Genomic DNA, 14,251 nt, shown 5'->3' with positions numbered 1-14,251 from the left:
GTGAGTTGTTTTGTTCTATGGAATTTTTTTCCATTTCACTAATTTTATTTTTTAGAGAGCTATTTTCTTTTTCCAACTCACTAATTCTGTTTTTCAAGGATTTGATTTCTTTATCCACTCTATCTTTAAATGAGTGGGATGACTTATCCAGACTCTTTTGCCACGCTTCCCTTTCCTTTTGCCATTTTTCTTCCAGCTCTCTTGTGAGATCCTTTTCTTCTATGAGAGTCTTATGTGCTGAGGACCAGATGATATCCCCCTTTGGGGATTCATCTAGAGACAATCTGTTTTTAGTCTCCTCAGGGTTTAAAGTCTGCTCTCTATCCATATAGAAGCTATCAATATTTAGAGTACACTTTAATTTTTTGCTCATTTTGTCAAAGAAGAGTCAAAGAAAACAAACTAACAAGAAAAACAAACGGTTTACTTTTTTTGCGGGGGCAGGGGTTGGGCTAGATGGTATTACCAAGCTTCCTCTACAGACTGTAGGAGGCAGCAGTGAGGCACTGAGCTGCGTCTGTGCTCTAAGATTCTGAGAGTGTCCTGAGACACTGTGGGTGGGTGTGGCCAGGTCCCAAGAGAAGTTTTTTGGGTTTATAGTTTTCACTCCCCGTGTTTTTAGCTTTTCTGCTTGTGTACTGGCTTACTGTCAGGGAAAAGTAGCCAATACTGTGTTAAAGCTCTTTCCACAGAAACAGCTGAAATCACACCTTATCCCCCTCTAGTCTGCTCAGCTGTAAGCTGCCTGCCTTACTCTGTCTGCTCTGCTGCTGCTGCCTGCCTTCAATTTGTACCCGATCTAAAACACTCCCAACCTGTGAGCAAAAACAGACCTTTTCTGGCAAATTTCGAGGATATCTTCTCTTGGTAATTATTTGTGGATTTTTTTAGTCAAGCACTATTTCCGAGGCTTGTCATGAGATAAATTATTCTGAGAGAAAACATGGAGCTTAAATAGATGTGTGCATCCTCTCCACCATCTTGTCCAGAAATCCCCTTTTATTTATTCTTCCTATCCCTTCAGATCTCTCTTCCCATATGGTGAGTTATACCCTTATATATGGCTACTCTTTTCAAAGGAATATAAATGTTGATTGCTTATATTTCACAATATATCTTGAAGTTTGAGAGCTAGATTTTTTTCTTCATTCATTTATTTTAAAAAATAAGCAGGAGAATTAATTCTTTTTTGTCTCATAGTCTTCATTTGTGGTTTCTTGCAATATAGCTCTGAAAAACCAGACTTTGTTAAACCCCTTTGCCTTTCAACCCAAATGTCTTTGCTTTCAATGACTGACCAATAATAGGTACCAGACCAGATTTAATTTAGTTTTTGCTAGGGTTTTGATGACTCAGAGTGATTGTAAATAGAAATTGTTTCTGTTTTGCTTAGAAATTCTGAAGGTCTTCCCTTTCTGGAAGAAGACCAATGACAGAAGGGTGATATTCTATTTTGAAAGTGAATTAGATTTAATTGAAGCAGAACTGTGTAAAGTTATCAGCCTCGATCCCTCCTTCAGCGTCATCAGAGTCCAGTGGCAAGACATAGGCCAAGATGAGACCTGGGAAAAACCTTATCTTAAAAAGACCAAGATCTCCCATTGCCTCTGGGACATTTTCTAGTCATACCTTTCGAATCTTCTCTAGAATATCAATGGCTTTCCTAACTTTCCTAAACTTGAACTTGGTACTCCAGATATAGAATATCATGGACTTTAAAAATCTTTCTGGGCACTATATCTGGCATTAGATGTCAGCTCACATTCAGTTGGAAGTTTCCTAAAACCCTTTGATATTTTCTTTATGATCCGTTATATGGACATTATCTCCTTATGCTATGCTTATGAAGCTGATTTTTAGGAGCCATGTGTAGTACTTTACATTTAGCTATATTTAATTGAAAGTGCTCAATATCAGCAAAGTGAATTAAGAATTAGTAGTCTGGAAAGAGGCATTTATTTACGCAGGTGACAAAAGGAAAAGAAATAGGAATGGTGATTTAAATATCCTGATGCTAGAAATTAGTTACCTTAGAATTTCTTAAAGATCAAAAGGACAATAATAATATACCTCTTAGTTTCTAAAAGAATCAAGATTTTTAACCTAAAAAAGAACACTATTCATGGTTTCTAACACTGCTTGGTACATAGCAAGTACATAAAAACTGCTTCTTGATCATCTGCAAACTCTCAATCTCTAACACAGTTCTCTGCAAATGGTAACCATTAATCATTTGACTCTTGTTGATGATAATAATGACAAAGATGATGACTAATTATATGTAGCACTATTAATAACCCTGAGAATTGGGCTATAAATCCCCAACCTCTATGAACTTCTGAATTTCCTGCACCTTCAAATCTATAATAATAGTAAAATTCTGGGGATCTTTTGTCTTTGGTCTTAACATGCCAGCCAAACTGAACCCACAAAATAATTGTGCAGTTTTGCTTTAAAGAATGATATTTAATGATGATTATCAGAATATAAAATAAAAAAGAATTCTTAGCTCAGCAGGGAAGAAAATGATTACTGAGCTTAGGAATCATTGGCAGAATCATTAGCTCAACAACTTAGAGATATATCAATAATAACCTACATAATAAAAGAGTTCTTCAATAATATTCTAAACATATAAAACACAATTTTTCATCTAAAAAGGAACCTAGGAAAATAACAACCCATTCTTACCTTGGAAAGCTCTGAACAGATACTCTGATCCTCAAGTCAAAATCTGCTTTTTTGTGCCTTGGGTCCACTATTTCTTGTTGCACCCAATGAGGTCTCTGTATTATCTCTCCTGAGCTCAACTAAGCATTTCTAGACTGTATACACAAGGATCTTCCTAGTAAAAAAAAAAAGAAAAGGAAGAGGGTATGAAGGTTACAAAGAAAAATTTCTGCTCTTTGGCTCAGAACAGGTTCAAGTGATACTTCCTATATGGAGCTTTAAGTGATCTTCTCCCCCCGCCAAAAAAAAAAAATCTTATAATTATTTTGTTTCTATTTTGTACATATTTACATACATTTTCTTTCCCCCAATAGAAAATAGGCAACTAGAGATTTATTTTTATATTCCCAAAATATTACCAAGCACCTGGCACATAGCAAACAGTACACTCTTCTTAATATCTTGATTGGTTGATGGGAAGGATAGAGGACCAAGTTTCTATTGGACCACCAAAAGGTTGCTGGATGGTACAGTGAGTAGAGTACTGACCCTAGGTAAGTCAGGGAGACCTAAATTATAATTAGATCTTAGATACTTATTAGCTATATGATACTGGGCTAGTCATTTCATCTTTCACCTTAGTTTTTTGATCTGTAAAAAGGGGATAATAATAGCATCTACCTCCCCAAGTTGTTGGTAGAACAATAGTAAATTGCTTAGCATAATGCCTGGCATATAGTAGATGATACATAAATGTTAGCTATAATGATGACAGATAGAAGTAAGAGTAGAATATATGTGAGAGTCAAAAAATAAACTCAAAGGCCAAACTTTAGAAGTCCTACCTATCATTTTTATCATGTAGGTCACATAAGTCACACTGGCTTCATAGTTTCTAAGTCCTTCAATCTGATATGATGATTATTCATATTGAAAGCACTGACATACAAAAGTCAGCATGGAACAGAGTCTAATTTCTATTATGTGAACAGAAATATATCTTCATGTTTTGGGTTCAAAACATTAATATTAAAATAATTCAGCATTGTGTTTATGATGGGAAGCCAGCCCTCAATCTATAACCAAATGAATATCACTTTCATTGGCTGAAGAGAGGGTATAATAAAAGGTTATCCTGTATCCAAATTTAAAGAGTCAAAAAAAATTAACAGTTAAGAAAAACATTGCAAATAATCAAGAATCAAACATACCTTGCAATGTTCTCCTCATTTTTGCCCATCATTATGCCTATGATATTATGAAATGGGAATCATTAATATCATACCTATATGTCAGCTATTAATTTAGTGTTAGCAAGGAAAGTGGGGATCCACAAATATCCCATGACCCACAAGTATATGCCCCCTAATACCTCCAAAGTTTAAATATCCAGTTCAGACATATATGTGTGTATGTGTGTGTGTCTATACATACATACATACGTGTTTATATATACATATATATATATATATATATATATTTTAAGTGAATGATCTTGAAATCCCATTCCCTCTGAAATTTTTTTCAATGACTACTCGATATATATTATCACAGTGCTGGTACATAATATATTCACAATAGGAATTTGAGAATAATAATAATGAATAAAATGCATCCATGTATCCATCAATTCAGTTTGACAATACCAGGGACTGGCTTTGTGTCTTAACACTGGGCCAAGTTCAATATCAGCCCCAATCAGAGAAAACCACAGAAACCAAGTACAGTTGAAGGTTAATTTTTGTTTCCTGTTAATAGAAGGAAGAGAACAAGGAAAAGCAGGAAGAAAATCCTAGGCAAAGAACCTCTCTGGCCACTTTGTTCTTTATCCTTTCCCCCATTCTCCTCAGCACAAATCTTGCCATTTCACATTATTCTTTATTGAGACCATAGTCTGGGCCCATGCCCTCTGCCAAATCTCTCCAGATCCAATCACCAGATTTGTCATGATAAATAGGCACATCAACATAATACTGGAATCATCCATTAACAAGAGGCCATTAGGCCTTAAAACATTCAAGCACTTAATAAACAAGGAGAAAGTTTTATTCAGTTTTGCATCTTCCATGTTCCACCATAGTGTTTGAAGAAAGCAGTTGTTTGCTGAATAGTAATCCATTTCTCATATGCCCATTGCAGGCAAAACCATGGAGAAAGCGCAAAGAAAAGGATGCTAATATTATATGCTTTGGAATCAAGACAAACAAGTCTAATCTCTTTTCTGTGGGATGGCACCTTCAGTACCTGAAGAAAGGTGCCATATTCCCCAAGTCTTCTCAGCTTCATTAAAAGGATCTCTATTCCTTATAAAGCATGATCAAGGCTCTTCATTATTCTGGCTATCCAAATTCAGTCCAGCTTATTATACCATAAAATGTAATTCTCATGACTGAACATTGTATTAAAGTGTGGTCTGAACAATGATGGGTACAATGGATATCTTATACTTTGACATTATGACTTTTTAAAATAACCTTTCACTAAGATTTAGTGAATTATTAAATGAATTATTGAATTTTATTCAATAACTCTTTTAATATATTATTTAATCTTTCTGTTGACTCTGTGGAATTTGCACACTCTCTTCTACCTCTGTCTCTCGGAATGCTTTAAGACTGTTCCTTTAAGACTCAGCAGGTTCTATCTTTTGCAGAAAGCTTATCCTTCTCCCTCTTGGGAATTTGTGCCTTCTTCTCTAAGGTAATCTTGTAGCTACACTGATTGTATCTTTATGTACCTATACACAACATGCTACCTCTTCAAAACAGGGATAGGTTCTTTCTTTTTTTTTTTTTTTTTTCATCTTTATTTCCTAGCATTCGTGCATAATCCAGTGTGTCTTTCATATTGTTGTTCAGTAGTTTTCAGTTGTGTCTGACTCTTCATAACCCTGTTTGGGATTTTCTTGGCAAGGATACTGGAGTCATTTAGCATTTACTTCTTTACAGATGACGAAACTAAGGAAACAGGATTAAGTGATTTGTCTAAGATCACACAGCTAATAAGTGTCTGAGGTCACATTTGGACTCAACTCTTCCTAACTTCTATCCCAGCACTCTATCCATTGAGCTTCCTACCTGCTTACCTGTTACATCATAGGCACTTAATAAATGAGTACTGATTTTTTTTTAAACAATTAGCTTATGTATTTTGAGGAGATGAAAAAAAATCAGGAAGTAATTATTGTGCCAGTGGGCATTGTGTTTTGGACTTAGAACAAATGAATGAATGAATGGATGGATGAAAAGCATTTATTAAGGGCTCACTATTTGTAAGATATTGTGTAAGCACTGTGGCTGTAAACAAAAGTGAGACTATCCTTGTACTCAAGGAGCTTACATCCTACCAAGGGGAAGCAACACATATTGAGGAGATTTGGTCTTAAGAATCACAGTCATGGAACCTTATATGTCATTTAATTCTTGTATTCTTTAAATTCTTTCTGAAGCAATAGTAGAATTAGAGTATCAGATTATAGAACTTAAATGCCATCTAGTCTGAGAACCTTTATTTTATTTGATTACTGTTCCCAGAGCAAGAGATAGAAACTAAATATGCATGAGTGTGCAAGAAAGCCACACACATGCATAGCTGGAATGGCAGAAGACTAGATGTCCAGGTTAGATGACTGGATGGGATGTTAAGAATGGTCTAGCATCAAGCTAAATGTAGCCTATGAGTCTTAGAGAAATCACTCCAGCTCACTCATAGATTGTTGACTTTTTTTTGTATCCGTAGTGTTTAATCCAGTGCTGGTACATAGTAGGCCTTTAAAATGTTTGTTGAATGACTCACTGATACCCCAATGCCCACCAACGTACTATATGCTATCTCATTACCATAAAAAATACAGTACACATCAAAATTATTATTCATCAGCAGAATTCCTATACCCGACCAGCCTGAAATATACTAGTAGAATGACCCATTCCCCTCATCATTTACTCTGACAGCAGCAACAGCTATATGGGCTATTTTTCCTTTGCTCTGCAAACAGCAGTATGTGTGTTTGTTGGATTACATTTTCAAAAAATGCTATTCCCAATCTTATCCCAGCACGAAGCTATAGACCTCTTATTCACTCAAATCATTTCTGAAACAAACATGCATATTGGTACCAAAAATTCTTAATGCATTGGCTTTTAAAGAAGTATAAATGAGAAAGTTCAAATACACCCATCAGTGCTTTACACATAAAAAGTCCTGATGTCTACCAGAGAAAATTAGTGTAGTAGAATGGGGAAAGTGATTTCTATGGAGTCAGATGACCTGAGTTCAAATTCTATCTACAACATTTAGTATATATGTCACTTTAAGCAAGTCTCTTAGTATTTCTTGGTCTCAGAATCCTAATTTATAAAATTATGGAAATTAAACTAGATGGTTTCTAAGGTTCCCTCCAATTCCAAATTTATGGATACAAACTATCACAGATTTTACTCTACAGGAAAAACTCACCCCTCCTCCATAAAAACAAGCTTGTTGAGGACAACAATCATTTCAATTGCATGTATCCCCAATACCTATTAAAGTTCCTGATCAATTTTTTTGTTATTGTTAAGTCTTTTCAGTCATTTTTTGCTCTTCATGACCCCATTTGGGGTTTTCTTGACAGTTACTAAAGTGGAGTGAATTTCCTCCTCTAGGTCATTCTATAAATGAGAAAACTGAGGCAAACAAATTTAAGTGACTTGCCCAGGTTCCCACATTTAGTAAGTGTCTGAAGCTAAATTTGAACTCAGAACTTTCTACCTGAAGGCTCAGCATCCCATCCACTGCATCACCTAGTTATGCCTTCCTAACTAATAGCAGATGTCTAGTAAATGCTTGTTAACTAATAAACTGAAATAGAAATTAAAAGAACTCATAGAGACAGAAAAGAAAAAAAAACATTAAAAGTATGACATTCAAGTGCTTGAAATGTTATTTATTTTCTTGGAACAGTTTAAAAATAAAACAAAAGAAAATCATTTCATTTTTTAAAAATCCAGTGAATTGCTCAATTGGAATGGCCTGCTAACATTAAGGCAGCTCAATGGTGTAAATATAAATGATGCTTGTGTAAGTCATGTTCTCAATGAGGTATAAAATTCCTATTTCCCTCTAAATAGTTCTATGTCTTACTAGGTAACCCAAATGTCTCTTCAGTGATTTATAAAAATGGTGCTACTAAGTTACTCTGAAGTCAGCCAAAAGAAGCAGAACCCTAGGCATAAAAGGAATTCAAAGAAGGTGAAAATAGAATGACCAGTACTGTAATACAGGCCATGATTCCTCTGGATAAAGGAAGGAAATCAAGACACCACTTCCAATCCCATCATTGGGTCTGACTTCATTAGCATTCTTAAAAAATAAATTATCACAAAATAAGCAGTGAAGATTCCCACTGATATATCTCCCCAACAGGGCAAATAATTCCTCTAAGCAATAAAACAGTTGGTGAGAAACTCTTCAGTTATAAATCTAAAAAGGAAAATATTTCTCATTAAAAACATCATATTAACCTCAAAATGATTATCATTAGAATGATAAACCCTTATTGCTGGAAATATTATTTTCCCAGGTCTAGGTTTCATGGCCCCCTAGACTAACCTTTGGAAGAAAAGAAGAAACAACTATTTGAAACAGCAAAACTGGCCAATAAGAACGTAGTGCTTACAGCCTGTGCAATATACTTAGCCCTGTATCAAATCACATATCATCTTGGTATGCATCCTACCAAAAATGTATGATCTTTGCCCCTGCTTGAGGGAATATACATATATGTGCACACACATATACACATGTTATGCTAGGACTGTTTCTTGTCTCTTTACTATATAAGGAAAAAGCCTTTTAATTGACTGCTGAACATACATTCATATATAAATCCAAACTCTGTCTCTTGTTGATTAAAGAAGTATAAACTACCATAAACGTCTAGGTGGGAAGAAAGATTTATCAATTAACTAGTCTCTTTATAAAGATTAAGTCCAACACATGGTATTCCTTTGTTTATATGTCTTGTTCTTTCATGAGTTTAAATGAATATCAAAACCTTGTGGACTTTGAAAGATCAGAGAAACCATCCAAAGGTCATTAAATGAAATTTGTAGCTAACCTTAGTTGGTAACAGTAATAGTAACCTAATTATTATAAATAATGATAAATTAGTAACCTAATGAGGGGGCAAACAGATCCCTGAGGACAAGCTCAGCAGAAAATCAAATGAGAAACCCTAATACTGTGTCCTACAAAAAAGAAAACAATTTGTATATTGGTTTGTCACATTCAGAAATCAATTTGATTAGAGCAATCATCACCATTTTAAGTTTGAGCCCACACTCTTCAGGAAACAAGATATAAATAAAAGAGTGTGTTTCACTCCAAGTCATGCCATATCTTCTGATGAAGATCCCTTCATAAATGCTAGTTAATCTATTTCCCAATTGGTGGGCATTCCTGAAATTTCCAGTTCTTTGCCACCATAAAGAGAGCTGTTATAAACATTTTAGAACATATAAGTTCTTTTTTTCTTTTCCCTAATTATCTTTGGAAATAAAACTAATAATAATATTGCTAGGTGTGGCATAGTATTGGTATAGATTAAATAAATCATAGTAAAGAAAGGCATTAAGTATTATTGAATCATGATAAATGACAACTATGTACTTCTTTTATTATTTGGCCCATTTTAGTTTTCAAAGAGTTGTTTTCTTCAGTATTTTTGTTACCTCTTTTAGAAAGCTGCTGATTCTCTTTTTATATAGATTTGATTTCTTCCTCCACTTCTTTTATTTTTTTTTAAGTTCTTTTTTGTTCATTTTTATCTCTTCCTTTGCAGAGCTCATTACCAATATAAATTCCAAAATAAAGAAGTAGACTGGAAACATGAACCAACCAAAAAAAAATCTGATTACAAATAGTTACTAAGGTGAAGGGAAAGCTAACCGTAATAATACAGAAGATGGTAATGGTTTGAAAACAACTGAAAACAAAACTCAAAGAAAAAATTTGTTTTCAGTCTACTTCTTGACCCTGAAATTTATATTAGTAATGAGCTCTGCTTATCTCTTATAAGAGGGAGAATATTCATCCTGAGATTATCTTTTTATGTTCTTTTTCTTTCCTTTTTTTTTCACAGCTTATTCTGGGGGCTTCCAAGTTTTCAGGATTTTCAAAGTGGAATGATCTAGGAAGAGGATTATTGCCTTCCTACTCTACAAATTCCTTATCCATTTTGGATCCACTGGCTTGTATGTGATTGAGTTTTCATAGGCTGTTGCTGGATTCAGTCACAATTAGTCTGCTGGGAAGTTCTGCAGATAGAATGACTGAACTGATGATTCCCTCTTGTTTGTTTGTTGTTTTTTTTCCCTAGTCTGTTCCTTATTTGTGGGACTAAAGATTAGCATTGAGTCACCACTCTGTCCTTGAGCTTGGAATGCATAAATTTTGATTCTGGAATTTATTAATTGCTCTTTATACATGTAGAGCTTCTGCTCCCCATGATCAAAATTGCTCTTCTCTTCCCTGCAACTGTGACCCCAAACTGGATGATAGATAAGAGAGTTATCAAATATTACCCATTACAGCTCCCAGTACTAGTACAGAGGTTCCCTGAAATTTATTTTTTGACCAGATGTTCAATCCACTTATCATCCTTAGAGAATGTGCTGCTCACTGCTGTTGCTACCATAGCCCACTGTCACTTATGCCTGTATTACACTGCTACTGGTGCTGATCTCTGTTCCTGGTGAGCTCTCACACCATGTGTCCATAAACCTCTTATTCTTTCGCCCTAAGCTACTATGGGTGGGAAAATGACTCACTATAACTTTTTTCTTGGTTTTCTTGGTCTGGCACGCTTTCTTAATATTTGTAGTAAAAGAGATGAAGTTTCTAAAACAAAAATGTTAGCTCTCATTCTACCATCTTGACTTTACCTCAAGAAATGAATCAAATGAAAATTTCAGATTAATGTGAACAATTTGTGAACTTTAACTCTGAGCAATGCAATGACAATCCTTGATGTCACAGGAGTAGTGGTGAAGCATTCCATCTTCTCCCTGTTGGGAGAAATGCAATGGATTATAGTAGAAGAATGAGATATGAAAATGTGAATAGTGTGTTTATTTGCTTTAAGTGACTTCATTATTTGTTACAAGGGCAGGATATTGGGAAAAGGAATCATTGGAAAGTGATAGTAATATAAAAAAGATAAAGAAATAAACTATCATAAAATATCTTTTTTTAAGAAAAAATAAAAATAAAGATGAGTAGGAGAATAGTTCTAATATAACTCAGAAGAAGTAAATCTGACTTTCTTAGGGATAGACTATTCTGGGGTTTTGCTATATCAAAATTCAACATTTCTGGCCACTTTTGTTGTTAGTAAATATTACTGACAATTGTCACCTTCAGAAACAATGAAACAGTTGTGCAATAATATCTGTTTTAACATTATAACTTAAATATAGGGTAATAACTGCCTTTTCCCAGGGTTTTTTCTTTTCTTTTTCTTTTTTTCCCCCAGCAATATCATGCATAATTTATCATCCAAGGCATATCAATTGAAAGAAGCCTAAAACATTAAATACTGTTGAACCAAATGAAAAACATGGCATTAAGCAGGAGCAACAAACAAAAATAAACACACTGCACTATTTACAATGCTTTGTCACTCCCTTTTGTTTTGTCCATTCTTAAACTCCATTTAACTATATAGGCAATACTGCCTGGTTTGCAAGGATATCATTTCTCAGAGTTTCCAGTTGTATTCTAGTTAATGATAAATAATCAACACACTAGTGCTTTGAGCCCCACTAATACATTCCCACTACAGAGGCAGACAAATACAAAACCCAGCATGCACTTTACTCATTCTACCTTTGATCTATTGAAGCCAATTAAGCAGTTAAAAATCATTTACACAGTCAAAATCCCAAGCAACTGAATAGCATTTCCACAACCTATTTCAGTCAGCAGCAGATTTCAGCAAAACTTTCCCCCTTTCCTAGGACCTAAATATTACCTAGGCTGTATTGAAATGAATACAAATGACAAAGTATAATAAATAATCATTTTCCTTGGGTAATGGTACTATATACAAGAATAGTTTCTGTGACTCCTTCCTGCTATTTCTGCTTAGATTCAGTAAGCTAGAGTTTTCTTTCAAAATTGGCAGTTACATTTTTGGAGCCATAACTTGTGGAAATATATATATATGTTAGGGAAGAGGAGAAGAGTAAATGGAAATAGTATATAAAGAGTTAGCATGACTATAACTTCCAGACTCAGTTAAAGTTGGAAGCAATAAGCCTGTATGGATTTTACCAGAAAAGATAATCAGAATATTAACAATTTCCACTTCATTTGTGTAAAGTACCTTACATATAATAAGTCTATCAGGCATGGGAAACAAGTATTATTATCCCATTTTATAGATGATATTGAACCTCAGAGAGATGGCAAGCCTTGTCTTAGGTAAAATGGCTAGAGTAATAACTGAAATAAAAATCTTCTGATGTTAATACAACCTCTCTTTCCTTTTTTTTTTTTAGTATCCCCATTATTTATTTATTTATTTATTTAATAATTATAATTTTTTGACAGCATATATGCATGAGTAATTTTTAAATATTATCCCTTGTATTAATTTTTCCTAATTATCCCCTCCCTCCCCCTACTCCCTCCCCTAGATGACAGGCAATCCCATACATTTTACGTGTTACAATATAACCTAGATACAATATATGTGTGTAAATACCATTTTCTTGTTGCACATTAATTATTAGCTTCCGAAGGTATAAGTAACCTGGGTAGATAGACAGTAGTGCTAACAATTTACATTCACTTCCCAGTGTTCATTCTCTGGGTGTAGTTATTTCTGTCCATCATTGATCAACTGGAAGTGAGTTGGATCTTCTTTATGTCGAAGATTTCCACTTCCATCAGAATACATCTTCATATAGCATTGTTGTTGAAGTGTACAGTGATCTTCTGGTTCTGCTCATTTTACTCAGCATCAGGTGATGTAAGTCTCTCCAAACCTCTCTGTATTCGTCCTGCTGGTCATTTCTTACAGAGCAATAATATTCCATAACCTTCATATACCATAATTTACCCAACCATTCTCCAATTGATGGACATCCATTCATCTTCCAGTTTCTAGCCACTACGAAAAGAGCTGCCACAAACATTTTGGCACATACAGGTCCCTTTCCCCTTCTCAGTATTTCTTTGGGATATAAGCCCAATAGCAGCAATTCTGGATCAAAGGGTATGCACAGTTTTGGGCATAGTTCCAAATTGCTCTCCAGAATGGTTGGATTCTTTCACAACTCCACCAACAATGTATTAGTGTCACAGTTTTCCCACATCCCCTCCAACATTCATCATTCTTTGTTCCTGTCATCTTAGCCAATCTGACAGGTGTGTAGTGGTATCTCAGAGTTGTCTTAATTTGCATTTCTCTGATCAGTAGTGATTTGGAACACTCTTTCAAATGAGTGGATATAGTTTCAATTTCATCATCTGAGAATTGTCTGTTCATATCCCTTGACCATTTATCAATTGGAGAATGGTTTGATTTCTTATAAATTAGGGTCAGTTCTCTATATATTTTGGAAATGAGACCTTTGTCAGAACCTTTAACTGTAAAAATATTTTCCCAATTTGTTACTTCCCTTCTAATCTTGTTTGCATTAGTATTGTTTGTACAGAAGCTTTTTAGTTTGATGTAATCAAAATCTTCCATTTTGTGATCAATAATGATCTCTAGTTCTCCTCTGGTCATAAATTCCTTCCTCCTCCACAGGTCTGAGAGGTAGACTATCCTCTGTTCCTCTAATCTATTTATGATCTCATTCTTTATGCCTAAATGATGAACCCATTTTGATCTTATCTTGGTATATGGTGTTAAGTGTGGATCCATATCTAATTTCTGCCATACTAATTTCCGGTTTTCCCAACAGTTTTTTTCAAATAATGAATTTTTATCCCAAATGTTGGTATCTTTGGGTTTGTCAAAGACTAGATTGCTATAGATGTACCCTTTTTTGTCCTTTGTACCTAATCTGTTCCACTAATCCACTGGTCTATTTCTTAACCAATACCAAATGGTTTTGGTGACTGCTGCTATATAATATAGCTTTAGATGAGGTACACCTAGACCACCTTCGTCTGACTTTTTTTTTATTAGTTCCCTTGCAATTCTTGACCTTTTATTCTTCCATATGAATTTTTTTTTGTTATTTTTTTCTAGGTCATTAAAATAGTTTCTTGGGAGTCTGATTGGTATAGCACTAAATAAATAGATTAGTTTGGAGAGTATTGTCATCTTTATTATATTCGCTCGGCCTATCCAAGAGCACTCAATGTCTTTCCAATTATTTAAATCTGACTTTATTTTTGTGGCAAGTGTTTTTTAATTTTCTCATATAATTCCTGACTTTTCTTTGGTAGATGGATTCCCAAATACTTTATACTTTCAACCTTTGTTTGGAATGGAATTTCTCTTTGTATCTCTTGCTGTTGCATTTTGTTGGTGATATATAAAAATGCTGAGGATTTATGTGGACTTATTTTGTATCCTGCAACT

The 14,251-nt window shown here is 34.5% G+C and overlaps 1 long non-coding RNA gene across 1 annotated transcript in view; it reads right to left on the bottom strand.

Annotated features, from left to right (window-relative positions):
- Positions 1-2,675: 2,675 nt before the first annotated feature.
- LOC141539672 (uncharacterized) overlaps positions 2,676-14,251 on the bottom strand; it is a 227,083-nt gene continuing 215,507 nt past the window's right edge. The window contains exon 6 of the long non-coding RNA XR_012481360.1: positions 2,676-2,845. This is a non-coding gene — a long non-coding RNA (uncharacterized LOC141539672). The remainder of the gene's footprint in view (positions 2,846-14,251) is intronic.

This window comes from Sminthopsis crassicaudata, chromosome 4, assembly GCF_048593235.1.
Source record: "Sminthopsis crassicaudata isolate SCR6 chromosome 4, ASM4859323v1, whole genome shotgun sequence".
Taxonomy (NCBI): domain Eukaryota; kingdom Metazoa; phylum Chordata; class Mammalia; order Dasyuromorphia; family Dasyuridae; genus Sminthopsis; species Sminthopsis crassicaudata.
The sequence above is the reverse complement of the archived record's forward strand: the minus strand, read 5'-3'. Positions and strand labels throughout refer to the sequence as shown.